At 47.7% G+C, this 27,187-nt stretch overlaps 1 long non-coding RNA gene across 1 annotated transcript; it reads right to left on the bottom strand.

The window, feature by feature from the left end:
* Positions 1-35: 35 nt before the first annotated feature.
* LOC144285448 (uncharacterized) lies at positions 36-19,247 on the bottom strand. Its single transcript, XR_013353700.1, has 3 exons — positions 18,821-19,247; positions 14,867-14,974; positions 36-672 (listed from the first exon to the last, which is right to left on the bottom strand). It is a non-coding gene; the product is annotated as an uncharacterized LOC144285448 (long non-coding RNA).
* Positions 19,248-27,187: the final 7,940 nt, after the last annotated feature.

Genomic DNA, 27,187 nt, shown 5'->3' with positions numbered 1-27,187 from the left:
ACTAAATGTTTAAAAACATTATATGCACACACCTACACAGACTTCCAGTTTCAATTCCAACACATAAAGAGCTCAGAAGTCATCCCTTCCATCCTCACAATAAGAAAAAGCAAAAACAAACTGCAAATCGCAGATCCATCAGAGATTTGGGGTCACAGGGGAAACCCTGAAAATTGGAGAGACAGTTCTGCGGGCAGAGAATCACCCGCAGATTCGCCTCCTTGGGGACAGAAACCGCTGGAGAAGCCGGAGCCGTAACTGGCAGGAGCACTTGGGATAGTAACAGGTAGGTGGCTGGATGCTCCATGTAGACTAAGTAGAGTTAAAAACTCCAAGGGGCCCAGTCTTCAGGCCTCCATGTGTTTGTGGGTTTTATCTCCAGGACCCCACAGGGGCTCACATAGAAGACTGCGAAGACTATGGAGAAATCCCCTCCTGCTTTCAGGGGCAGCAAAAGAAAAACCATTTTGAGAAATCCACCCAGATGGTTTCGGTGACAAAGGCTTGCCCCCGAGGAAAACTGCTTTAGCAGCATCTTATCTGATCTGGGCAAAGGGCATTAGACAGCTCCAGCCTCTTCCAGCCTTCCGGTCTCACAAGGGTAGGGGGTGTGGCAAGAAATGCCTCTGAAAGTCGCAGTCACCTCAGTCACTCTGTGGGGTCTCAGGCCTGCTAAAACAAAACAAGGCAAAACAAAGAAACAATTGAGATTTAATCATAAGATTATAGAAGGCTTCCCCTCCCAGAAATCTTACCAACATATCAACAGGTATAATAACAGTAGATTACAATGTAGGAAGCCTGCAAGGAGCCTGCTTCTCCCTCTGCCTGTCTCTGCCTCTCTGTGTGCCTCTCATGAATAAATACATAAAATCTTTAAAAAAAAAAATGAAGAAAGATTAAGATTAGGGAGGGCACCTGGCTGGCTCACTCTTGATCTTGGGGTTGTGGCTTCGAGACCCCCATTGGGCATAGAGATTACTTAAAAATAAGATCTTTAAACTTCTTAGGAAATACCAAAGACAACTAGAGAGAAAATAGCAAGGAACTAGAAAAAAACCAGAGCCTCTGGCACCTACAGCTACAACAAACACGAACAACAGTCCTACTCCGGAGCTGGGTTAACACAGAGCTCGCACTAAAAGCCTGATTGGGCACCTGGGTGGCTCAGCCCATTGAGCGTCTGCCTTCAGCTCTGATCATGATCCTGGCATCCTGGGATAGAGCCCTGCATCAGGCTCCCTGCTCAGAGGGGATTCTACTTCTCCCTCTGCCCTTCTCCCTGCTCGTGTACTCTCACTCTCTCTCTCTCTGTCTCTCAAATAAATAAAATTTTGAAAAAAATCTTAAAAAGACAATGGGGTACCTGGGTGGCTCAGTCAGTTAAGTGTCTGTCTTTGGCTCAGGTCATTATCCCTGGGTCCTGGGATCCGGTCTGCCTCAGGCTCCTGGCTCAGCAGGAAGTCTGCTTCTCCCTCTCCCTCCTCCCTTGTTCAGTTTCTCTCTCTCAAATAAATAAATAAGATCTTTAAAAAAAAAATGGTAACAGAAGTTCTTCAGAAAGAAGGGAAATGATACAAATCTGCATGAAGAAAGAACATCAGAGAAGGTGTTTTGTCATCTTTTATGGAATCAGTCAGGTGTGACTACAAGAGGAGACACAGGAGAGGTCACTCCCACTCCCTAGAGGTGGGAGGCACAGAGCATATGCATGCAGTGCCCCTTGGGAAGGGCACCAGGGTGGTCAGGAGGGCAGTGCTTAGCCTATGGCCTTCATTCGGGGGGTTCCATGGTGCAGAATGAACAGCTTATGATTGCCTAGTTTGAATAATTTGGGAGGAGGGAGGCTTCGGGCCGCAGGGGTGACCTCTAGCTGCCGGCCACCTGGCCCAGGGATGATTAAAGCAGAGGGATATTGTCTCCTGGGGCTTATGGATGAGGAGGAGCCGGGACTCTGAATTATAGTGTTGTAGGGTGACTTCACCACTCTGTGTTATTTGAAATTTGATTTAGATTCGTTGTGATTGTATATTGCAAACTCTAGGGTAACCACCAAAGCAGTTTTTTTTTAAGCATAATCGATATGCTAAGAAAAGATTGATAATGGAAGCATATTAAATGCTCAATTAAAACCAGAGAAGTCAGATAAAGAAGGGAAGGGTTTGTTTGTTTGTTTGTTTGTTTGTTTTAAGAATTTATATAGGGACATCTGGGTAGCTCAGCATCTGCCTTCGGCTCAAGGCGAGTCCCAGGATCCGGGATCAAGTACCACATCGAGCTCCTTATGGAGAGCCTGATTCTCCCTTTTCTTGTGTCTCTGCTTTCTCTCTCTCTCTCTCTCTCTCTCTCTCTCTATCTCTATTTCTATCTCTCTCCGTCTCTCATGAATAAATAAGTAAAATCTTCCCCAAATAGTACTTTATTTATTTGAGAGGAGTGAGAGCCAGAGAGATCAAAGAGGGAGAGGGAGAAGCAGACTTGCCGCTGAATGGAGAGCCCAATGCAGGATTTGATCCCAGGACCCTGAGATCATGACCTCAGCAGAAGGCAGACACTTAACTAACCGAGCCACCCAGGTGCCCCTAAAAAGGAGATTTTAAGTTATATATTTGTGTGTATGTGTGTATTACATACAAAGAAATATAAAGAGAAAACTTAAAATTGCCCATCATCCTATCTCCAATAGATGTTGAAATTATATTTAAAAAATCAGATTAGAAAATGCAAACTGTACAGAAAGCAGTAGAATGAAAGCCAAGGCTCTCTCCCCAACAATATTTCTTCCACTCTTAGTTTCTTGTGATCCTTTCTTGAGGTGTGGAGAACTTGATGCACATAAGTAACTATCTCTTACCGGTGAGTTCTCTTCTTGTTTATGGTTTCTCAGGGCTGCAAAGAACATTCTTTGGGCAGCCCGGGTGGAGTGGCTCAGGGGTTTAGCGCTGCCTCCGGTCCAGGGCGTGATCCTGGAGACCCGGGATGGAGTCCCATGTCGGGCTCCCTGCATGGAGCCTGCTTCTCCCTCTGTCTGTGTCTCTGCCTCTCTCTCTCTCTCTCTGTGTGTCTCTCATGAGTGAATAAATAAAATCTTTAAAAAAAAATTCTTCTTTATCTTTGTTTTTGTTTTTGTTTTCTTCTTTATCTTTTTAAAAACTCATTCTTAAAAAAAAAAAAAAAAACTCATTCTTTCGAAATAAGTGTAAACTTACAGAGAAGTTGCCAAAAAAATAGTCCACTCCCTTTGGAGCTTCCCCTAATGTTGACATCTTGCACGATCGCAGTGCACGATCGCAGCCCAGTTACCAAAATTAGGAAATTAACCTCACACACATGCTAGCCGCCCACGGTTTCCCCATCAATGTTCTCTCTGTGGTGGGATCCAACCCTGGATTCCACGTGACATTTAGGCATGCCTCCTCAGCCCCCTCCACTCCCTGGCAATGCCTCAGTCTTTTTCTTGACCTCAACACCTTGGCAGAGTTTTAGCCAATGATTTAGTAGAATATATCTCCATGTGTGTTTATGGCTGTTTTGTCATGATCAAATTGTGTGTTTTGGGCAAGAATACCACGGGAGTGATATTGTGTCCTTTCTTGGTGACTCATAACAGAAAGTTCATGATCTGGGCAGCCCCGGGGCCCAGCAGTTTAGCGCCGCCTTCAGCCCAGGGCCTGATCCTGGAGACCCAAGATCGAGTCCCACGTGGGGCTCCCTGCATGGAGCCTGCTTCTCCCTCTGCCTGTGTCTCTGCCCCTCTCTCTGTATCTCTCATGAATAAATAAATAAAATCTTAAAAAAAAAAAAAAAAGAAGGTCCATGATCTGTATTCCTGGTGATATTAACTTTGTTTACTTGGCTCAGGAGGGATCTGCCATGCTTCTCCTCCATAAAATGACTACTTATCAATTGTGATCAATAAGTGTCTTGTGGGGAGATACTTTAATACGACACAAATATATATATTTATACACACACACACACACACACACCGCTGCCTCTGTTTCAATCCAACATCACACCAACCTTCCTCCTCATCTGTTTTCTGACCTTTCTCTCCAACATCATGAAGCCCGGCCCTGCAGTGGATGGCCTTATGTGCTCAATTCTAGTCTGAGCGTAAAGCAGTTTCAGAATGGCCAACCCATACTGCTGTGAGGAATAGATTTACTAACTGGAATACAATCCTGGCGTACAGTTGTCTTTCACCTCCCAAATGTTTTGTCTTTATCCAGTCAAAATAACTTTTTTCCAAAGTTGCTGAAGTTGATTTTTTTTTCTCCCCGTGGCTTTCAGTCTGGTGATGTTATTCATTTGTCCTACTGTCATGTTCATCTGTTACTGTCTGTACATCTGGGGCTCCCCCTACATCCTGGTTGCTTCTATCTAGTCAGTTAATTTGGGGGTTTGTGAAATGTTACCATGGCTCTCAGAGGCAGAGCTACAGAAAAGTAGATACAGAGAAATGCCACTCGTCCTTTTGCTCCCATCTTGTTTCTATTCCCCCTTCTTTCCACCTTGCCCTCATCTACACCCTGCAGATAACCAATCCCATTAGCGCTGGTTTATCCTTACTGTGTTTCTTTTGCTGCTCAAATGAGTAGATGCATGTGTATTTTCTTTCTTTTTTTAAGATTTTATTTATTTATTCATGAGAGACACACACACACAGAGGCAGAGACAGAGGCAGAGGGAGAAGCAGGCTTCTCGCAGGGAGCCTGATGTGGGACTCAATCCTGGATTCTGGGATCCCGCCCTGAGCCAAAGGCAGACACTCAACCACTGAGCCACCCAGGGGTCCCAGCAAACATTTCTTTTAGGGAAATTCCAAGCATGAGATTTCTGGTGTGCACTGCATTCATTTCTTAGATCATGCAAATTGCTTCCACCTAGCAGAGTAGGTGCTCAATAAATAGCTGAGGAATGAATGAATTCTTGGCTTAAGACTCACTCAAGAGGTGATCTGGGGAAAATCTCTTCATCTCTCTGAACTTCGGCTGTCTTAACTTTATGAGCAAGGTATGGCTCTTCCAGCTCCGATGTTGGAGGACACACAGCCAAGGCAGCGTACCTCTCAGGATTCATCCCACCTCTTGCTGTCTACCACTCCATTCCCTCTCCACAAACAATAGTAAACCAACAGCAAAGAGAGTAATGACCAAGACTATTTACAAATTGCTTGCTGTGTGCATTACTTCATTTCATCCTCACAAAAACCACCTGCCCTGCAGTCTTTTATCATTCTTACTTTGTGGATGAAGAACTGAGTTTGGGAAGTTCAGTTGCTTGCCCAAGGCTGTGTGGTTCTTAATTGTGGAGCAAGATGAAAACTCAGATGTGTCTGACATTTGAGTCCACATGGTTATGCACTGAGCAGAACTTTCTCCTGCTCCCCTGGCTCGTTTCCATGAACCTGGCCATTAATAGATTGTTGACCACCTCTCCTATGTCCAGCATTTCCCATCTCTGCTGAATATAAATAGCTGTTTTATGCTCAAATTAGTCAAAGCTTCTCTCCCTGAGGACTTCAGCACTGCTGTGTACTCTGTGACTTTCCACAGAGCATCTGCAGGATGCCAAGTTGCTCAAATTTATGCAAGCACAAAACTGTTTTTCCTTTCATCATCTGCTAACGTCCCATGTATTAGTTCTTTGGGCCATATCTTAATATTGCCCTTGAATTTTCAGGGACAATGTGACCCAGATGGTCTGTCTTTGTGGGGTTAATTACATGTTCCTAGGAGGTTTGCAGCCTGGAAACCATCCATGGGCCAAAACGGTGACTCTGGCAGTGGGGATGTCAGGCCCTGCAGAGCAGATAAAGGCATCAGGACCTTCCTGGCCCCCTGAATGCAAAAGGCAGGCAATGCTGCTTCTTTTGCTTCCTGTGGCTGATTCTGGTTCGAGAGGCAAGATTATACTCTTCCCCCTTTTATGTGGCGTGGGGGAATTTGCTCTGGTTTGCGGGCAATCAGAAAATGTCCCCCACTTGGCATTATGAGAACCATACCAAAAGCCCCAGATATAAGGAAGTTCTATAAGAACACCTCTTTTTGATGAGAAATGCTGCCCAGGGCTGCTACCTCCCACAATTCCAAGAGGCACTGTTCATAGAATACGTGAAATACTAAAAATGCTGCTTCCCTGGAGCCCTCACTAGCCCAGTCTCCTGAAATTGTGTCCATTCCTGAGCCAAAAATTAAGACTTTGTTCTGCTGAAAATAAGGCAGAGGGCGAATTTCAAGCAACATTCTGCCTCCAAATTCTTGAAATTCCACCATTTCCTGAAATGTCTTAATAAGAGCTATTACCCCCAAAAAATTATTTTTAAAAATGCAAAAGAAATGTCCCAATCAGATATTTTCAGGAAATTCCAGGTTAAGTAAACTGTAGGAACTTCCTCTGCTATAGGACTTGTCAGAGCCTTTATAAACTTTTTTTTTAACATTTATTTATTTATTTATTTATTTATTTATTTATTTATTTATTTATGAGAAACACAGAGAGGAGAGAGAGAGGCAGAGACACAGGCAGAGGGAGAAACAGGCTCCACGCAGGGAGCCCGACGTGGGACTCCATCCCGGGTCCCCAGGATCACTCCCTGGGCTGAAGGCGGCGCTAAACCACTGAGCCACCGGGCTGCCCAGTCAGAGCCTTTAATACGCTGAAGATCCTGTAGACCAAAGGGGCAAAAATGAGCTGTGACTGTTTCTCAAACTTACTTTCATTATACAATTTCCTTTTCCCCTTTTTTGGAAACTAAATAATTCAGAAAACACACTTTGAGAAACCCTGTCACGAAAGAGTGTGTTTCCCCTCCAAAAAGCCAGCTTTCCCCAACCACGTGTAGAAAACATCTTTGTCCCTGTCCTGTCCCTCTCAGCTTAAATCACGTTCCATCCCAGAGACTGTTGGGACCCTAGCATGGCCCAGCCCACCAGCCTGTGGGGGCTGGAATGAACTGAGGATTTGCTGAAGTCTCAGGATGTGTGGTTGCTGAGCCCTGGTGCGATGTTCTCTGCCACCCCTCGCCCCCTCACCATCCCCTGCAACCCCCACCACTTTTGCTCAGGCTTTAGCACTAAACAGAAGTGGGTTCTCCTTCTGAATCTGCTACTCCCCCACCATGTGAATCTGGGTGAGTGATAAGACGCCTTTTGGGGTTCACTGTGCCTACATCCTAAGGAAGCTACAAGACCTAGCCTAGATAAAGTATGTAAGAGGTTAACCTAGTGCCAGGCACATAGTAGGTCTTCAAGCTCTCTGGCTGAGTAATCCCAGCTATGCTACTTCCTAGACTTGTGAACTTGTGCAATATACCTCTTGACCCCTAACTTCAGTTTTCTAGTTCCTAAAGGAAGAATAATCGTGCATGTTTCAGCGAGTCATTGGGAAATTGAAAAGATAATGCATGAAAATGTTCTTTGGAAGCTGCAGAGCCCTATGTAGTTACAGTAACCATGGTAACAACAATGCATTAGTGAAATGTAAAGCTGATGTACCAACCACAGGGAGCCCATTCTAAATCCCAGAGGAATTCTGTGTACTTGGCAGCAGTTCCTCCTGGATTGACAACCATTCATTTCACAGATATTTGGGGCTGCTAACTCTATGCCACGTTCCAAGCTGAGGCTGGAGAGACCTATCACAAACTGGGAAGGGGTATGACATTTTGCCCTATTTCCTAACTAATCTGGATGCTGGCAGAAATCATCGGACTCCTGAGTCAGAGACAGAGGGCTTTATTACTCACGGCACAATCATCTGCATATTTGGACCAGTTCCTCTTTCCCGCAAGTCCCATGGGGGTAGAGTCGCCTAGCTTCAAAATAAACACATAGGGCACCCATTTAAAGTTGAATTTCAGACAATGAATACTTTTTGTGTGTAAGTCTCAAATATTACATGGGACATACTTTTATTTTATTTTATTTTTATTTTTTTAAGATTTTATTTATTTATTCATAGAGACACAGCTAGAGAGAGAGAGGCAGAGACACAGGCAGAGGGAGAAGCAGGCTCCATGCAGGGAGCCTGATGTGGGGGACTCGATCCCGGGTCTCCAGGATCATGTCTTGGGCTGAAGGCGGCTCTAAACTGCTGCGCCACCCAAGCTGCCCTGCCCCAATGTTCTATATTTGAATAGGAGACTCTACTCAAGAATGGCATCAAAATGTCCATCTGGTTGTAGTACAAGAGATGAACCCTGAGCTGAGAGAAACCAAAACTTTTATAATGGGCAGGAAGCATGCCTTCCTTTTGATCCAGAGAAAGGTCCTTATTCCAAGGCCATCCATTATACGAACATCCTTGGAAAAATAGTTTAGAACAAGGGGCAGTCAGGGGCTCTGCTTACAAGGCTTGAAAGCCCCATGGAGAACAATCCTGTTTACCAGTAATATCCTGGTAAACAGGTGTGGGGAAGAGGAGATGGCTATGATCTCTGTCCCCTGGAGTTAGAATCTAGACGTCACTGCTGATCAGTGGAGCTGAGTTCTATCCATGTCCCTCCCCTAACCTCCCTCTCGCCACCCAGCCATGACAGTGCACCTGCCTGGTTGGGGGAGAGGGGATTGTATGACCACCTAGGTGCAGTTCTGCCAAGTAAGTTGGATGAGGATACATGCCCTCCCCCTTCCAGTTCATTCAGGAGGTGTTCGTCTGGTGCCTGCCATGGTGGGTCCAGACACCCAGAGGGGAGGCTACTGATCTAGTCCTTGCCCTCATGAAGCTTGCAGTCCAATGGTTTTGTAGAGGGGTCCCTGAGAAAAATGGCTGCTCCTTTCTCTAAGGAGAAGGCTCCAGTTGTGACGTCGCCACCAGATCTACCTGTTACTCCCCTATCTGCTCCATGTCTCTACACCCCTGCCTTCTCTCCAACTGTAGCAGCTTGGCAGTGCCTCCCCTCCACCTCTTTCCTCCTGCTCAGATTCCACTTGTCCTTGGAAAATTTCAGCTCAAACCCTGCCCCCTCCAAAGACTTTTCCCAGGACAGTGCTTCCTTTCTTCCTGCTCCCACTGTAGATTTCAGCCTCACTCTGAGCACCAACACCCACTGGCTTTATATCCCAAGTCTGGGACTAGACCCGTCGGAGCCTGCACACCGGGGTCAGGCTTCCTGTGCTTCAGGTCAGGCGTGGACACTTTAAAGCTGAGCAATTGGGGATCCCTGGGTGGCTCAGCGGTTTGGCGCCTGCCTTTGGCCCAGGACGCGATCTTGGAGTCCCGGGATCGAGTCCCACGTCGGGCTCCTGGCATGGAGCCTGCTTCTCCCTTCTCCTGTGTCTCTGCCTCTCTCTCTCTATGTCTATCATGAATAAATAAATAAATAAATAAATAAATAAATAAATAAATAAATAAAGCTGAGCAATCTAGGAAAATTACTCTGACTCTCTGGGCTCTGGCTGTCTCATCTGTCAAGCAGGGTCTTAGAGAAGATTCAATGAGATAATTCAGGGGAAGGGCCTGGCACAGAGCAAATGCTCATTCTTTAAATTACAGTGAGAATGATTATGACAGATCCCTTTCATATTCTCTTTCTGCTGATTCCCCACAATGGCCCTACTGGGCAAGTATCATAATCCCCAATTTACAGATAAGGAACTGAGACTCAGAGATGCGAAGTGATTTGGCCAAGCCCTGCTGGTATGCAAAAAAGCTGGGCCTCCAGCCCTGGCTGGCCTGACTCCAGAACCTGTGTTCTTCCAATGACAGAAAACCTTATGGGGCATGGGAGCCAAGTGCCCTGGGAATGCTGGCTGTGCCTTCTGGAAGGCCAGGAACCATGAACTCCAAGAGGTGCCGATTTTCCATCCCCAGCTTCTGTGTACAGAACTCGAGTTGTCTCCCTCAACATCTTTTCATGCTGCTCCTCATCTCTATCGTGGAGAGAAATGGGCTTATCCAAAAGCAGAGTGGGCTTGGTGGACATTTGAGCCTTGGTCATCTTGGTGATGGCTATTCACACACACCCCTCCCTCCCAACTCGAGACATTTGCTTAAAAAGTCATTTGAGCCTTCATGGAACTGGGTTCATTTCCTTCCCCTGTGGCTCTGCTGCCGGCTCTGTGGTCTTGCTCCGGAGCCCAGAACACTTGTTTGGGCTGCCCTGAGCTCCTGCTTGCTCAGGGACAGTCAGGTCTCTAAGGTTCCTGAGATGCCAGGAGATGCTGAGAGATTCAGTGTGCAGCAGGACTGGGCCAGGGAAAGTGGGCTTGGCTTGAGCCAGTGGACCCAACCTGCCCTTGATCCCCCAGAAGTCACCAGGGACCAGTGGCCCCCTCTTCTGCTAAGTTTTGCTAAGAAATAGGGACTCTGCCACTTCCAGCAGCAAATCCGATTCCATCTCTGTTCTTCAAGTTCAGTTAAAACTAGCTGCACCCCCTCTTACCCCAAACTGACAGGAAGTCTGATCACCCTCTTGGATATGCAGCCAGGAGTCTTGCCTGTGCTGCCAGTGTGTGGTGGAGGTCACTGCTACGTGGTGCTGCTTGGGTGATGGTCCTCCGCATCTGTAGGCTGTGGCTGACTCACAGCAGGCCACCATGACCCTTCCAAAGAGAGGGTGCAGCTTCATCCCCCCGTGCCAAGCTCAGCCACCAGTGCGCCTCTAAGCCTTGGTATCCACACCACACAAGGCCTGAGCGACAGTGAAAGGACCCTCAGGAGCCTTCCTAGAGGCAGGGTGCTAGCCATTTCACCCTCTAGACACATGAAGGGCATGTTCTGTCCCTTTCTCTTTTGTGGGGCCAAGGGACTTTTCAGGGACGCCAGGATCTTAGAAATGCTCCAAACCTGTCTACTCTCCTTAGTGGGAGGGTGATCAGACCTCCCAGGGGTAAGAACATCTTTCATTCCTTCCTGAGCCAAACAATCTGTGCTCCCTGCATCAGGCATCGGCTCATATCTGCTCAGTGAAGGAGACTTTCCCCCTAGCATCGAGAAAACAAAACTCAGGTTAATAAGTTCTCTCTGTACTGACTCCTCATGCTAATGATACTATCCATAGCCCATAGCCCAAACCCCCAAAACAATCCCAAGAAGTGAACCCCAAGAATTATGGATCCATTTTAGGTATAGACACACTCGTTTAATGAACATTATCATAATCAGAATTGCTCTCACTTGTGGGATGCATACAAAACCTAAGATTAACTTAGGTAATCTACCTATCAGTTGGCATTACCCATCCTGGAGATCCATAGTTGGAATATGTCCAACACCATCCACCCTGACTCTCCATACCTATTTCAGAGTCCTGGAAAATCTAAAGCCTTCTGCAAGTTTCTTGTTTTGTGTAGGTTAAATGTCTTTAACAATTAGACCCAGAATGTAATGACCTAACACAATAGAAGTTTATTTTTTCTTTGCTGATAAGATCTAGGAGGTTCCGTGCTGGTGCGGTGGATCTGCCATTGTCAACACAGGACTCCCAAGGCCCTCCCACAGGCAGGAAGGAGAGGCAGGGAGGGACTGGTGTGGGAGGTTTTCTGGGCCAGGCCTACAAGTGGCACTCATCACTTGCACACACATTCCACTGGCTCCAGCTCCATAGTTTGGCCACTCCCAACTTTGGGGGAGGCTAGGGGAACACAGGGAGCTGTCAGCCCAAGAAGTGGCAGATGGATCCCCATGTAGAGCCAGTGGTCTCTGACAAACCCAGCTTTCTCAAATTCTTAGCTCTGTCTTCCTTATGTGTGGTCTCTGTTTCTCATTGCCGTCACTCAGGAAACTTAGCACTCTTTGATTTACACACACACACACACACACACGCACACACTGTATAGGCACTTGTGGGACTGGCAGATGTTCCTGATGATTGGGGATGCAGAAGGGATGGGGTGGTGGTAGAATATCTGGGGAAGGGGAGCAGAGCTCTCCTTCAGTCCCCCAGCCTTGTGGGCTCTTCCACCTACCCTTTCCTTTCCCTTTCTTTTTAAAAAATTTTAGGGACATCTGGGTGGTTCAGTGGTTGAGCGTCTGCCTTTGGCTCAGGGCGTGATCCTGGAGTCCCTGGATCGAGTCCCACATCAGGTTTCCTGCATGGAGCCTGCTTCTCCCACTGCCTCTGTCTCTGCCTCTCTCTCTCTGTGTCTCTCGTGAATAAACAAAATATTTTTTTAAATTTATTTTTAAGTCTAGTATAATTTACATGTTATATTAGGTTATATTAGATTCAGGCGTACAATACAGAGCTTTAACACTTTCATACATCATGCCATGCTGATCACAGTAAGTACCCTCTTTAATCCCCGTCACCGATGTCACCCATCCACACACACACCCCACCGCCTCCCCTTTGTCAATCACCAATTTGGTATCTATAGTTAATTGTTTTTTGGTTTGTCTCCTTTTCCCTTTGTGTCGCTTGTTTTGTTTCTTAAATTCCACATCTGAGTGACATCATACGGTCTTTGTCTTTCCCTGACTTATTTCACTCAGCATCATACTCTTTAAATCCACCCATGCTGTTGCAAATGGCAAGATTTCATTATTTTTTATGGCTGAGTAGTATGCCATTATATATCTATATCTCCCTCATCTTCTTCATCCATTTGTCAGTTGATGGACACTTGGGCTGCTTCCATATCTTGGCTACTTACTGTAAATAGTGCTACAATAAACATAGGGGCATATGTGTCTTTTCGAATCAGTGTTTTTGTTTTCTTTGGGTAAATACCCAGTAGTAGAATGACTGGATCCTATGGTACTTCTGTTTTTAATTTTTGAAGAACCTCCATAGTGTTTTCTCCAGCTCCCACTCCATTTCTTCTTCTCCCTTTCAAGGCTTCCCTGCCCCAAATAGAGCCTTCCCATGTGTCATGCTGAAGAGGTGCCCACCTTACCACACCCAGCCTGGCAAGTCTCGCCAAGAAGCTAATCAAGTTGTTTTCCCTGAACAAAGATAGTTCCCAGCTGTTATAAGGTGCCAGCTGTTGGGACAACTTTCTTTGTTCATGTCCTTAATAACTCCAGGGGTAGGCATTGCTACTTCACTTTACACAGGAAAAAATACTTAAGAGAAGGAAAAACCTGCTTAATTGAACAGCTGGTAATTCATAGAGTCTTGGCTCTAGAACACTAAGCTGTGGCCTGGGTGTGGCTGGAGAAGGGCACTGCTGTTTCTCAGGTGGTCTGCATAGTTCTAGGCTGTGCATTTCTTATTTGACCTAGAAGCTCTTCCCGTGGTGCAGATAAAGAAAACGAGCATCAGAGATGGAGAAGCAACTTGCCTGAAGTTAGCAGTGTGCCAGGCCACTGTCCCCTGCCCGGGTAGTGTCCACACTTTGGGGGCAGAAGCCTGGAAGTCTGAGTCTTAGCTCCAGCTCTGCTCCTGATAACTCTCTGACCTGAGATAAATCCCTTCCTGGGACTGAACTAACAGAGTTGGATTGAGCAGTTCCTTCCACGCTGATGACTAGGAGGCTGAAATTCCATCTTCATTGAGCCTGCTGATGCTTCTTTAGCCCTATCTGGAAGGGCAGGAGGCTGGGAAGCACCTCCAACCCCTGCCCAGCTCCATGAATCTGTTTTGACTCCCTGTCCACAGACTCCCCCTTTTGCAGGAAAGGAGTTGTAGTTCCTGCTCCCCCTTACCCACATCTCCCCCAACCAAAGTCCCTGTGCAGACAGCAACCAGTGGAGCTACAATGGAACTGCAAAGCAATTCAAAATTGCTTTCCAAACAACCTGGAGGGCTGAGTTTCTGAAAGAGGAGGAATTGGATAACAAAGCTAATTCAAAAGCTCCCTCCTTATTCTGGTCTTGGGGGGTGGCTCAAATACAAGGCTTCAGAATGGCCCATCCCTGGGCTCCCAGTGCCTCTCCCACCTTTGAACAGCCAGAGTAGTCTCTCATAGGGTGACCAGCTCATCCTTGTTTGCCCACTTTTCAATGGAAAACCGAGGATTGCAGGAACCTGCCTTGGTTCCAGGCAAACTGAGACCATTGGTAACCCTGCACTCACTGCACTTTTAATATTTTCTACCTTAATAGTTGTTTGGTGATTAAGAATTTTGCCTCTAGGTCAGCCCCGGTGGCTTAGCAATTTACCGCTGTCTTTAGCCCAGGGTGTGATCCTGGAGGCCCAGGATCGAGTCCCAAGTCAGGTTCCCTGCATGGAGCCTGCTTCTCCCTCTGCCTGTGTCTCTGCCTCTCTGTCTCTTTCTCTGTGTCTCTCATAAATAAATAAAATTAAAAAAAAAAAAAGAATTTTGCCTCTGGAGTCAGTTGAATCCTGCCTCGCGCCTTAAATGTCTGTGTGACACCGAGCAGGTGATCTCTCCTCCTGGTCTCTGCTGTGACTGAGATATGCTTAATATTATCTAGTCCCTTGGGTCACAGAGATGACCTAGATCCAGCCTCATGGGTGAGGGCAGCTCTCTGAAAGGGTTGTGTTAAGGTTCTAAAGGAGGTTGGTACTGACAGGCCAGGGGGCATAGGGAGGGCTGATTGAGGCTGCCCAGGGTTGTTGAGAGACACCTGTGGGATGAAGAGCCATTTGTTTGGAGCCTTGATAGGTGAGTAGGAGTTATTCAGGAGGAGACTGGGGAAGAATATTCTACGTAAAGGAAACAGACTGGGGAAGTATGTGTCTGGTCAAATTTAGCTGAGCTGGAACTCAGCTGTTCCAGCTGAACGTCTTTTGGAATTTCCTCTGGGTTAGAGTTGGCCACAAGAGAAAATGTGCATGAGGTTTGGAAAGTGGAAGTGAACACAGTGTTTATGCTCAGGCCATTAGCAGAGGCACTTGCAGCTCATCCATATTGGCGTAGATGGACTGACTCTTCGTGTATAGGTGTGTGTGTGTGTGTGTGTGTGTGTGGTGAAGGGGGAGGGAGAGAGGGAAGGATGTGGCAGCAGCTTTTACCTGCTCCAGCTCCTGCTGGATCTTCTGGTCTCTTCATCTTTTGGGCTAATTTTGTCAACAAAGTCTCCAGCTTCTCCTGCAGGTCAATTCCATGTTGGAAACTAGAGCCTTGGATACAATGAGAGACCAGTAAGGGCTCTAGTTTGTTGTCCTGGGCTCCAGCTTGTCCTTACTCTCCCCAACTCTATAACCTGCCCTGCTGGCCTCAGACCTGGCACTGGATGCAGAGGCCACAGCTGTGTATGAACTGCTCATGTGGCTCTTATGCTCCTATGATTGCATGAAGTCCACTCCTTATAATACATTCCCATTCTCTATCACTCCTAGTGGTCTTGCTTCTCCAAATGAACTCCAGCTGATGCCCTGAGTCCTGTGTGAGTGGGGGTGTGTGATGGGAAATGAAGATAGAGAGGTGGGCTGGCCCCCCTCTGCCCAGACCTTAAAGCCATGAATGTCTGGCCAAGGGTTTACAATTTATCCTGCTATTAATGAGGAGCCATTGAAGACTTTTGAGCAGGGAAGTGACATGGTCAGACCCCAGATGTTTTTTCCCTCTCCAACATTCTTGGTTCCTATGGTTGTGTATTTATTATGAGCCAAGCCCCTGCCTGGGTTCTGGGAGAGATAGCAGAGGGTCAAACATGGATCCCACCCTCCAGGGGCTCATAGGCACATATGAGTGAAGTGTCTCACATCAAGGAAGGACTCTGAGGCAGACAATGGTCAGAACCACAAAAAGAGAGCTGGCAAAACACTGCATTTCCTCAGCTGGAATATGACTTTCTAAAACATTTCTTCTGTACTTCCCCTACCCAGGGCTGAGTAAGTATATAGCCCTGACTTCTCGAATTGACTACTTTTCAATCTCTCTTTATCAGGAGGAGATGGAAAACTCTTAGGGGCTTATACTAAACAAGCAGAAGTTTCAAGCACTGTCTTTTCTCCTCCTGTCTTCACATGCTCAAAAGTGTGGGCGCATCTGGTGATTAGCAGGAGCTAGGACAGGGGGACCACCGTCTCTGTGTCCCAGGAGTCCCAGCTGGTCAGAGCTGAGATTCTGACACCTTTGTACATGTGCTCTGTTAGGTGACACTCTCCATCCTGCCTTGGGCTCTTTGTACCTACTGATTTACAAGAGGGCGAGGGAGCCTCCCTGGGAAGAGACCAGTGGCCACAATCAAGGCTCAGATGTAAACACGTGTGTGTGGAAGAGCGGGGGGGGGGGGGGGGGGGGGGGGGCAGCAGGCAAGGCACTCAAGCCTTTCTTCCAGAAGGCAGGGGATTTAGTGCGGCATAGCTGACTCAGCCACAGGGTCAGAAAGGGGGATACAGGGATTAGTGGCTGTGGTTGGAACCTGCCCTCACCCTGGTAGTCCTCATGGGAACCACAGGAGCTGTCCCCCCCACCCCGAATGCTAATACAGCCTTGCTGTGGGGTCTCTAGACTGTGTGCAGCCCAGAGAGGAGCGAGCCTTCTCTTCTGCAGTCACATGACAAGCAGTGGCAGTGCTCCAAGCGAGTGTGAGTGGTCATGCTACAGGCTGAACCTTGATGGCAGTGGAGCCTCAGAGAGGCAGAGAGATGACTGTGCCAGACGATGACTTCTGCTCAGTCAGCAGCAATGATGCCATCAGTATCTCTCACTTTCTAACTGTGAAAGCACTGACCATGGATGGCTGTGACAGGAAGTGGCAGCCAGGACTAACTCATGAGTAATTGTATCACACTCCTTGGGATTGGGACTGCTGCATAAGCAGGTCTCCAACTCAACAGCATTGAAGATTAACTGTTTAGCAGGACGTGATCCATTTCCAGAGTTGGCAAGGCCTGAGAACACTGGATTACACTAAAATAAGATTGGAGCTGGTGCCAGGCAGCAACTGGATGCATGGGGAACTGGGAATCCGGCCTTGTGTGAGGGAAGAGCATGGGATTTGGTAGAGCCTGGGGAGAGAGCGGGGGTGTGGGTGGTGGGCAGTGCTGGAGGTAAGAGAAAACTAGTGCTGTCTTCTGCATGGTTGTCCTGGTGCAGAAAGTGCAGACAATCTACAGCGTCAGGGCGGCAGGAAAGAAGCAGGACCAATGGGAGAAAGCCATAGGGAGGCATGTTCTCCTTCAACCCGAGAAAGAATTTTCTAGAGCCAGCGGCCTTCAGGAGAGAGTGAGCACCTAGCTTCACAGGATTCTAGCAGAGGTGGGATGGCTGAAGGATCAGGATGCTGAGGACCATTGGACTCCAGGCTCTCAGTCTCATGAACCAATAAAATTACACTTTAAAAAAAATTCTGGGTACCAACATAAGTTTCACACCAAACAAGGGAGAACATACTTACAGCCTTCCCAAGAGAGAATTTATCAATCACATTCCAAGAACAAGAAATAAAAAACCCAGAAGAATTAGACCACAATGTACATCTCCAATTTCTGTTCCCACAACAGGCTATGATGAAGCAGTGAGTAGGAAGAATCACATCTGGAAGCAACACTGTGGATGAACCTTAGGGACAAAATATCAAGGGAAAGAAATAAATCACAGAGGGCTATACCACCACACTGTGTGTATTAAAGGTTCAAAATCAAGCACAACCAAAAATATATTGCTTAGGGACAAGCAAAACTGTGGCAAAACTATTTTTGAAAAATGAGGGGATTGGAAATACAGCTTTAGGTGGTGGTTACAGCTGCGGGGAGGCCAGGGGCAGGCTGTGGGAGCACCCAGGTGCCTCTGATAGCATCAGACACTTCTGGGGTCTGGTGCAGGTGGCTGAAGTGCAGGTGTTTGCCTTATGACTTCATAACATGACGTATATTTTTGTCTGTATAAAATATGCAATACAAATTTAAAAACCACCAAAGGACATATACAGAATTATACCAAAAAATGCATCTATTTAAAAAAAATTGGGGGGCGGATTTCACGGTTATATCATTGTTTTCTATCCAGAATCCTTTCTTTTTGGGGACCTCCATTGACGGTAAACACAGAAATGAAGCTCATATGGCCAATGTGTTCCAGAACTTCCACTTTTGTCTGTCCTTTGCACCATTCCCGTGTCACATGGGTGTTTGAATGCCATTCTGTCATTTACGCAAACACAGGAAGTTGAGGACCAGTAGCTGGGGGGTGGGGGCAGGCTTGGGGGAGGGGCCATCAGGGCTGGCTGGAAAAGCTGTGGAAAATGTGGAAAAATGTGGAGGCAATCTGGAATTTGGAAACCCTGGCAGTGGTAGGAGGGAAGCAGGCAGTGCGGCCCGCGGCCAGGGGAGGGCCGCTGTAAGAGGCCTTCTGGAAGATGGGAGGCCCCTGTGGTGCACCTATCAGACCAGAGTTACACTTTGGTCCTCCTCCAGCCGTCCCCTTTCTGCACAGTGAGGAGTCCTGGGTCTGGAGATTGCCTTGTTCTGTTCTTGGACCACACCCTGGAACCCGGGAGTTCCCTGCCTGGTGGTCCTGGGCCTGCCCCATGACAAGGGAGCCACACTGTCTTGTGGGGCCCCGGGGATGGTGGAGCATTCAGTTTCAGAGCAAGTGTGCCCTCCATGTGAGGGGCTATCTCTCACTCCCTTGCTTCTGACTCTGCAGGAAACCAATTGCCTTGTATGGCCTGCTCTGTGGAGAGGCCCATGAGGCAGAGGGACTCAGGAAGGCCTTAAGGAACAAGGGCGGGGGACGCGAAGACCCTTAGTCCACAGCTCCTGAGAAATGGAGTCCTGCCAACCCCTGCCTAAGTGACCTGGGAGATGGGTCCTCCCCCAGGGGAGGCTTCGGTGGAAAGCACCGGTTGCTGCCAACATTAGGAGACACCAGAGCCAGAGGCACCCCACCTAAGCCACACCCAGCTTTCTGACCCCAGAAACTATGCGATAATTAGTGTTTGTTGTTTCAAGCCACTAAGCATTGGTATAATTCGTTAAGCGACAATAGATAAGGACTCAAGTGGCTTTCTCTCTTACCTCACCAGCCCTGGCAGTCCATGGTTCCTCTGTCTTCTGCTTTGCTTGCTCTCCAACCATCTCTCCCTCAATTTTCTAGGCTCTTCTGGGGCGGGGGCAGCATGTGTCCATCCCATGGGGACTCTCAGGGCTTCTCTTTGTGCCACCCTCTGACTCTGGGGCTTCTCCCTTGGACGGAGGGGAACAGCCCAGCCCAGAGCTGGGTCCTGGAGGATGCCAGTTCTCAAACTTCCGCAGGTTTGCCCTTTAACTCTGGGGGCCTTTTGAGTCCCCTCCTGTTCCTTCCCTCTGGGTGGCAGGATTGCCAGGAGGCGCTGCGCACTCTCTGCAAACCACAGAAGAGTGTCTACAGCTTCTCCTCCCTAGAAAGGCGCCTCTGGTTCCCTGGTCTCCTGGGCCAGCTGCTTTCACCGTTGCCATGGAAAGAAAGGATTGTCAAGGGAAGCTCAGAGAAGCAGTCAAATCGTGGGAGAGGGAGTGAGACGGTGGCCAGGCCCCAGGCTCCGCTTTTGGCTGGCACACAACCTCATGTTCCTCATTTCCTTGTAAATGCTCCTCTGAGGCTGCCTCAGCCTTATTTTTCTGTCTTTCCTGTGCAGAAATTGTGGGGTCTCCCCCAGAGCAGATTTTCCCAAAGGACACTTGGAAAGAATGGAATGAAGCTATTGGGAGAACATGACCCTCACTGGAGAGTCAGACCTGGGTTCAGATCCCAAGTCTGCTTTTCTCTAGCCACCGCTATGTGGGGCAAGCCAATTAATCTGTCTGAGCCTCCTTTTCTCATCTGTAAAATGGGTCAAAGCATCTACACTTTAGAATATTTTTTAAAAATGTTTACTGTGGTTAGAAAATTATATATATTTCCCCCTTCCATCATCCCTGATTACCACTCTGCTCCTTCCCGTCTCTTTGAATGTGACTACTCAGAGTTCCTTATGCAAGTGGAATCAGACGGTATTTGTGCAATATGTCTAGCTTAGCTCATGAAACTGCTTCAGGGTGTTTGAGGAATAATTGGAAATATGCGTGTGACAGCTCCAGCTGGAGGTGAGCATGTACTGGGTGCCTAGACATGTTCATGGATGAGCAACTATCAGGACAGCACCATTTGTCTCCCGCGTTTCAAGGCAGAAGGAATAGGACAGAAGGGGAGGAGTCCACCTTCCATGTGGGGAATCTAAGCCCCGGGAAGGGAAGCAGCTTGCCCAGGTCATGTAAGGCCAGGATTCTAGATTGTCCTGTTTCAAGGCAGGCCGTGTGGTTTATGACGGAACCAGGAAGGTTCCCTTGTGCCTTCAGCGCTACTGCCAGATGTTCTGCCATTGGGACTTCATTATTCTGGGTCTTAATGGTTTTTGGTTCTCAGCTTGTTCACACATCTGTCTCTCCTCCTGCCCATCAGCTCCTCAAAACCTGGGCCCATCACTTCTTCATCACTATGTCTCTTGAACTTTCAGGGCAATGCTGTGATCCATACCTCCCGGCGTTAACTGGTGTACACGGTGCCATAATAAAAAGTGAGTGTTCGTGGGAAGTGCCTGTGTCCATCAGGGCCCCTAGAGCGGCACCTCCCCCAAACCAGAGGCGTCTTTCCCCAGCCTGCCTCTGCCAGAGCTGGAGAGTCACATTCCTACAGCCGAGGCTGGGTTGGACTGGGGAGGCTGGCACGTCCTACTATGTGTGCCACCATTGCCAGGCCCCCCGGGATGTGTTTATTTCCTACTGAGACTGTGACAATCACCAAACACTTGGTGGTTTATAAAAACAAGTGTGTTAATTATCTCCTCGTTCTGAGCTCAGAGGTCTGATACAGTCTCCTTGGCCTAAAATCAAGGTGTCACCAGGGCTGTGTTCCTTTCTGGAGGCTCTAGGGGAGCATCTGTTTCCTGGCTTTTTCTGGTTCCAGAGGCTGCTTGAATTGCCCTCGTCCTCAAAGCCACTGGGGAGTGACAGTCCTGGCATCACACCATTCCAACCTCTGCTCCTTCCTGGATTCTTCTGCCTCCTACTTTTACTGTTAAAGACTCTTGTCTTGGGCTCACCCAGATAATCCAGAATTTCGCATTTTATTTTTCAGGTCAGCTGACCAACGACCTTAATTCCTCCCATGGCCTCAGCTCCCTTTGCCATTTAACATGACATACTCAGGTTTGGGGGGTTCATTTGTGGATGTGTTAGGTGGCCAGTATTCTGCTGCCTTGTTGCAACAGGCCCCCTTGCAGATGTGGGTGGAATCACTTTCTGTGGTTCAAGCATCTGCATTTTACACCTGGGCAGAGGGGAGGCAGGAAGTGGGGAGTATGAGAAACTCATGGCAGGTGGAGCTGAGGTTGGGGGAATCTCTGGTCGGCGCTTCATGGAGCCTTCCAAAGGGCCTTGTTCACCCATGGCCTCAGCAGACCTGTCCCCTTCCTCCTGCTCAGAGAAACCAGAAACCTCAGAGAAGGGTCAGGGTGGGCAGCCTCATTCATGGCCGGTGAATTAAAACCCAGGTCTGAAGTATAAGTGTGTGTTTGTATCAGGAAGGTGGGGAGGTAGACAAGGCACCCCGGAAGAGACCCCCGGGCTTCTCAGGTGGGTTCTCCTGACTCCTGGAAACTTTCTTTTCCCAGAGCCCTGTCCACCCTGGTCACCTGCAGGCTGTGGATGAGCCCCTGGTCATTGATGGAGCTTGTGGTGACAACAGATATTTCTAGGTGTGTCTCTCTGAGATCCTTAAATGCCTTCATCCTGAGTCATGGAGAGCATGCAGGGGGCTCTGCTGGAGCATGCAGAGGAATCCCAGTAGGAGAGCGATGTTGCAATCATTTGGAGAGGAGTCATTTCATTAGAAGAAGAGTTAGAAAGTGAGACTCTGAAGATCGGATGGGAAGGTGCCTGAAACCCTCAGCCTCCACTGCTCTCAGGAGAACAATGAGTGTGAGCCCCATGCCGCACCGCCCCCCCGGCCGTGTCCGACCAGGTCTCCCCTTGCCTGTTTCTGCCTCATCAGCTTGCACTTGACACCACATGCGTGCCCTTCTCTCCTACCCACCTCGGGCCTTTGCACCTGCTGTTCCCTCCTTCTTGAACGCCTTTCCCTCTCTCAGCCCCTTGTTACCTTCGACTTGACTCATCCTTTAGAGGCCAGCTTCATGATCATGTCCTCAGGAAAGTCTTCCCGTTCCTACAGGAGCCAAGATGTCCCCCACGCAAGGCCCTCAAGGGCCTCCTGTGCTGTCTCTCACACCACTTTTCATGGTTGCAATTCCTATTTCTGTGGTTGTTTGTCCTTGGTTATGTCTCCTAACAGTCTGTAAGCTCCCCAAGGGCAAGGGCTGCTGTGCCAGCTTTCGCTCACTGCTGCATCTTCAGTTTTTAGCTTCATGCCTGGTAGATTCTTAACAATATTTGCCCAGTGAACAAGAGAAGATGGACAATTGCACTGTCCAAAAGTAGAAGATGTTTCTTTTTTTTTTTTTTTTTTTTTTTTTTTTTTTTTTTTTTTTTAGAAGATGTTTCTTTGGAGGGAGTGAGTCCTCCATCAGAGAGGAGCATTCAAATGCAACTTGATATTTGCCTGGAAAGAATATCTGTGTGGGGAGGGGGGCGGAAATTAACCATAGGATGAGTGCTTCAGATGAGCTTTCATGATCCCTTTGATCCCAAGAAGCTAGAGGAATGGGAAAAATGGGATGAAACAGCCCAAGTTGTCAACTCAATTATAAAAATTTTGCTCTTTATTATTTCATTCTTTTCCTCCACTAACTTCCATCTTTTCATCTTAAAATGGGATGATAATAGCTAACTCATACCCCAGCTCCTGGAGTCATCATGTGTACAAAGTAAGATGAGTCTTCCTACAAGGTTTCTTAGAAGTAGGGCCTTGGAGGGGCTTCTTGTGAAACCAATTTGCTGGTCTTGGCTGGTGATCACCTTAATCTGATCCCACGGGAGCTTTAGAGTGCAAATCATATCGTAGAGTCAGTTCCTTCTTGAGACAAGAGGGAGAACTTTCTGTAGCCCATTGGAGGCCGTAGTCCTTGGGTGCTCGGCACCCTAGAGGAGCGACAGGACCTCCCAGACAAACGGTATCCATCTGGCTGAAGTCAAGAAGAGGGCAGCTGTGACCTGAAGAGTCAATGTTCACAGAAGCTAGAGATGGGTGCACCAGTGGCGGAGCGGGGCTGGGGGGGAGACAAGGAGATGTGGGCAGCACTGGGAGCATCGACTACTCCATGTTCAGCATCTCAGTGCAGACCTAACTGGAATCAGCGAAGTCACTCTTGGTATTAGGCACCCCATTTTGCCAGTGAGGATGTGGAGGCTCAGAGAGCTTCAGCTACTTGTCTGAAGCTTCCCACTTCACTCAAGGGTGGGACCAGGACTTGAACCCCGCTTGTCGCCTCCAGATCTCTTGCCCTGTTCATTCCTGCTGCCGGTACCGAGGCTTACCTGCCTGGGAAAGGTCCTAGCCCTGCCACCCAGCAGAGGAGGTGAGAGCATCATGGGAGAGGGACCAGTGGAGTGGGAGGAGCTCCCTCCTTGGGGCTAGAGCTTTGGTATTCTTCCAGAGTCTCAGTGTTGAGGTGTGGAAACCAGCTTTAGCTGAGTTCTTGCAAATTAGTCCTTTCTGGTTCCCACAAAGGAAGCAAAAATAACTGAGTGGGGAGAGAGGCTGTCAGGGACCCTTTGGGCCCCCATAGATGTGAAAGGGAAACTAACCAGTTGTATCAACCACCAGTCTTTCCTGACTTGGGGAATGCACAAGAAGCCCAGAACTGCCAGGCTCACCTGCAGGTGTCCAGGCTCACACATATGCACACACGCACACACAGCACACACCAAAGAGGTGTGCTCATGTACCACCCTTGCAGACAAGCTCACAAATGCACACAAGCCCCCACTCCCTCATACTCAGCCATGTAGCCACACACACTGAACGAGCACTCACCCTTCAAATGTATTTACACACCTGTATGAAGACAGTACATGTTCAGACACCAACATGCATCCATGCCTCAGTCCTACCACAAGGCACAAACAGACATATTTAGATGAATATACAGGACTATACAAGTAGCCACACACATGCATAACTCTACAGACTCACTCAGGCACACACATACTCTCTCATATATATTCATTCAATTATCAAATATTGATCAAGCCCTAATATGTGCCAGGCATTCTCTAGGCATGCAGATACATGGACACAGACATACTCAATTGTATCTGTATGCACATCGATGCACACTCAAGCATACACAGAGTCCCAGAGACACAGACACATACACAATCACAAGCATCAAAAACCATTATGACTGCTCTCCAGAATCACACCTGGGTTTTCTTTCTGGCTTTATTGATATAGAATTGTCCATACACCCAATCTGATTCCTCATGTAATTGAATATGACAGAGGGGTGTTGTTTCTACCTCTTGGCTACCTCTCCCTGCGACCCCTCCCACATCCTTTCTCTTTTTCCTACTGTCTCCTCTCCTCCCTGCCCCCGCAAACCCTGTTTCTCTGGTTGGTCTCCTATCAGGGGAGGGGGCCACAATGCTGTTAACATTTGTAAGAAATCAAACCTGAAAATCTTGTGGGCCTGGGTTTCTGTCTTCCCTTGCATTGTTCCAACCCTTTTTCTTTTGTTCATATCAACCCAACTAATTTTAGCTGAGGGGAGTCCCAGACCTGATGACCTGATAAAATCTGTCCTGGAACTCAAAGTTGGGAGAATTTGGTTGGAAAGCTCAAGGGACAAGAAAAGGATCGAGTCTGTGGCCACAGGATGCATCCCTCACTCCAACTGTCAGACCCAATCCCCTTACTTTAAGAAGAAAAGATAGAGGCTAGGAAAGAGGCAGAAACTTGCTTGAGCAAGGGCTTGTATCTGCGTTTCTGTCCATACTTTCTAGGCAGTTGTACCCATGCCAGGCACACTGACCAATAGTCTAATGGGGCCGGATGATGAAGCTGATGGTGGCAGTGGTGGTGGGTTGGTGATGATGATGACGGTGATGATAATGGTGATGATGATGGTGATGGTGATGATGGTAATGATGGTGATGATGATGATGATGATGATGGTAATGATAATGGTGATGATGATGGTTGTGAGGGTAATGAAGAGGCTATCAGTTCACATATTGTGCCAGGCTCTGTTCTAAACTCTAGTAAATTATGATTCTCTCAGATGAGGCACCTAAGGCCTGCAGAGGTAATGTGTCACTAGCTTAAGATCCCACAACTAGGGATTCCTGGGTGGCTCAGCGGTTTAGAGCCTGCCTTCGGCCCAGGGTGTGATCCCAGAGACCCGGGATTGAGTCCCATGTCAGGCTCCCTGCATGCTTCTCCCTCTGCCTGTATCTCTGCACCCCCATTTCGAATAAATAAATAAATAAAATAAAACTTAAAAAAAAAAGAAAGGTCAACATGCTGCCAACATGCAGATTGCCCTCCCACTGCACACAGGTGTGTGAACCTATATCCTAGGAATAGAGTCTGGCATAGAGTAAACATACAGTATCTTAAATGAATTGTGCCCACTCTGTGCCCACAGAGAGAAGAAAGTCATAGTTGACTCTATGATGGGCAAAAACATCGACATCCTTTAGAAATGATCTGTGGTCACGGCAGTTGATCAGTTTTGTCCAGGACCCCAGCACATGCATTAAACAGCATGGGGAGAGAGCAGGTCCCACAGTCATCATTAAGAACAGAGTTGTGGGCAGCCCTGGTGGTGCAGCGGTTATTTATTATTATTATTATTTATGAATAAATAAATAAAAATAAAAAAAAGTGGAAAAAAAAAAAAAAACAGAAGTTGTGTCCCTCCACCTTCTGTAAAAGAGACATGCCGGACCAGATCCCTGGCTACCACCAGTTGGTTGTTGCCTACAGTGACAATGGAGATAGCCCAAGAATGCCTATCCCCCCACCTCATATCTCCCCAAGTTCCTCTTTCAGTTCCTGACATTCTACCCCTTGAGGCTCATTCCTCGGTGTCCTGATAATCAAAGCTCCCACATATTACCAAGTGGCTCACACACCCCCTCTCATTGGATCCTGCAGGGGTAGGATTCCTTGTTACACAAAAAAAGAGACTGATTTTCTGAAAAGGGCAGCATCTTGCCCGAAACCCCAGTTAGTAATAATCAAACCAAGAAGGAGGACCAGGTTTGTTAGAATTTGGTACTTTCTGGGATGCGTGGGTGGCTCGGCATTTGGGCGCATCCGCCTTTGACTCAGAGCATGATCCCGTGGTCCTCAGATCGAGTCCCCCATTGGGGTCTCTGCATGGAGCCTGCTTCTCCTTCTGCCTGTGTCTGTGCCTCTCTCTTTCTTTCTGTGTCTCTCATGAATAAATAAATAAAATCTTAAAAAAAAATAAAAAGAATTTGGGACTTTCTGTTTTTACTGGGACGGCCGTTGGTTACTCTGGCTTCCTCCTGGCTGTGACTTCCACTTCAAGGAATGGGGTGGCTCAGAGCTCTCCTGTGGGATCTCCAACAAACCAGGTATGGGAGCCTTGGGCATCACAGATGTAAGACAGAAGGCAGAGAAGTGACACTGCCTAATGGGGGACATACAGACCCAGGCACAGAGCTTCTTAGCAGGGACCTCCTGACAGGGTTACAAAGCAGAAACATAAAACAGGCTCTCAGCACATGTTTTCTTGACAGCTCCATAGATCTTAAAACCAGCACCTGCAGAGGGAGATTTTAATAGACTTCCTTATTTTAAGAAGGTTTTTTGCTTGTTTTTAATAAAAAAAAAAAAAAGAAGTTCATGCTGACAATAAGTAGAGAAGTCACTTTGGAAGGGGTGGTGGGCGGGGTGGGGGAGCATTCCAGGAGCCTCCCAGTTTTCTGGAACAGGAGGTACAAACGCCCAGGTTTGCAGTGTGCTTGACCTGAGGGACAGCACAGAGAGTGTGCCTGGAGCCCAGGAGGTAGAGGAGGGTGGCAGGAGGTATGGGCCCCCGAAGCTGGTTGTGCCCGGGTTGAGATCTGCTGGGTGAGGACAGGGTAGCTAGGGGCAGAGGGAACAGCAGGTTGGGCAGAAAGACTCCATTCCTGCCAGGTTTAGTGACTGAGAATTAAAGAAATCTCTTCATATAATTGTTGATAAAAGCACCCATTTATTTAGTGCCTTATTGTCTTCAGAGTCCTTTTGCAAGAACACGTTATCTCATTTTTTACCTTTACAGATCCCTGGAAGATAGAGATAAGTATCCCATTTTAGATAACTGAGACTCAGAAAGGCTGATAAATTTTTTTTTTCTTCCCTCAAGGTTACACAGCTTGTAGAATGTAGGAAATGAACTTGAGCCCAGACTCCTCCCAGGCTTGTTCAACTACAATTTAATTTTTAAACACCCA

The sequence above is a fragment of the Canis aureus genome, chromosome 16 (assembly GCF_053574225.1).
Source record: "Canis aureus isolate CA01 chromosome 16, VMU_Caureus_v.1.0, whole genome shotgun sequence".
NCBI classification, from domain to species: domain Eukaryota; kingdom Metazoa; phylum Chordata; class Mammalia; order Carnivora; family Canidae; genus Canis; species Canis aureus.
This window is presented reverse-complemented; position numbering and strand designations above follow the sequence as displayed.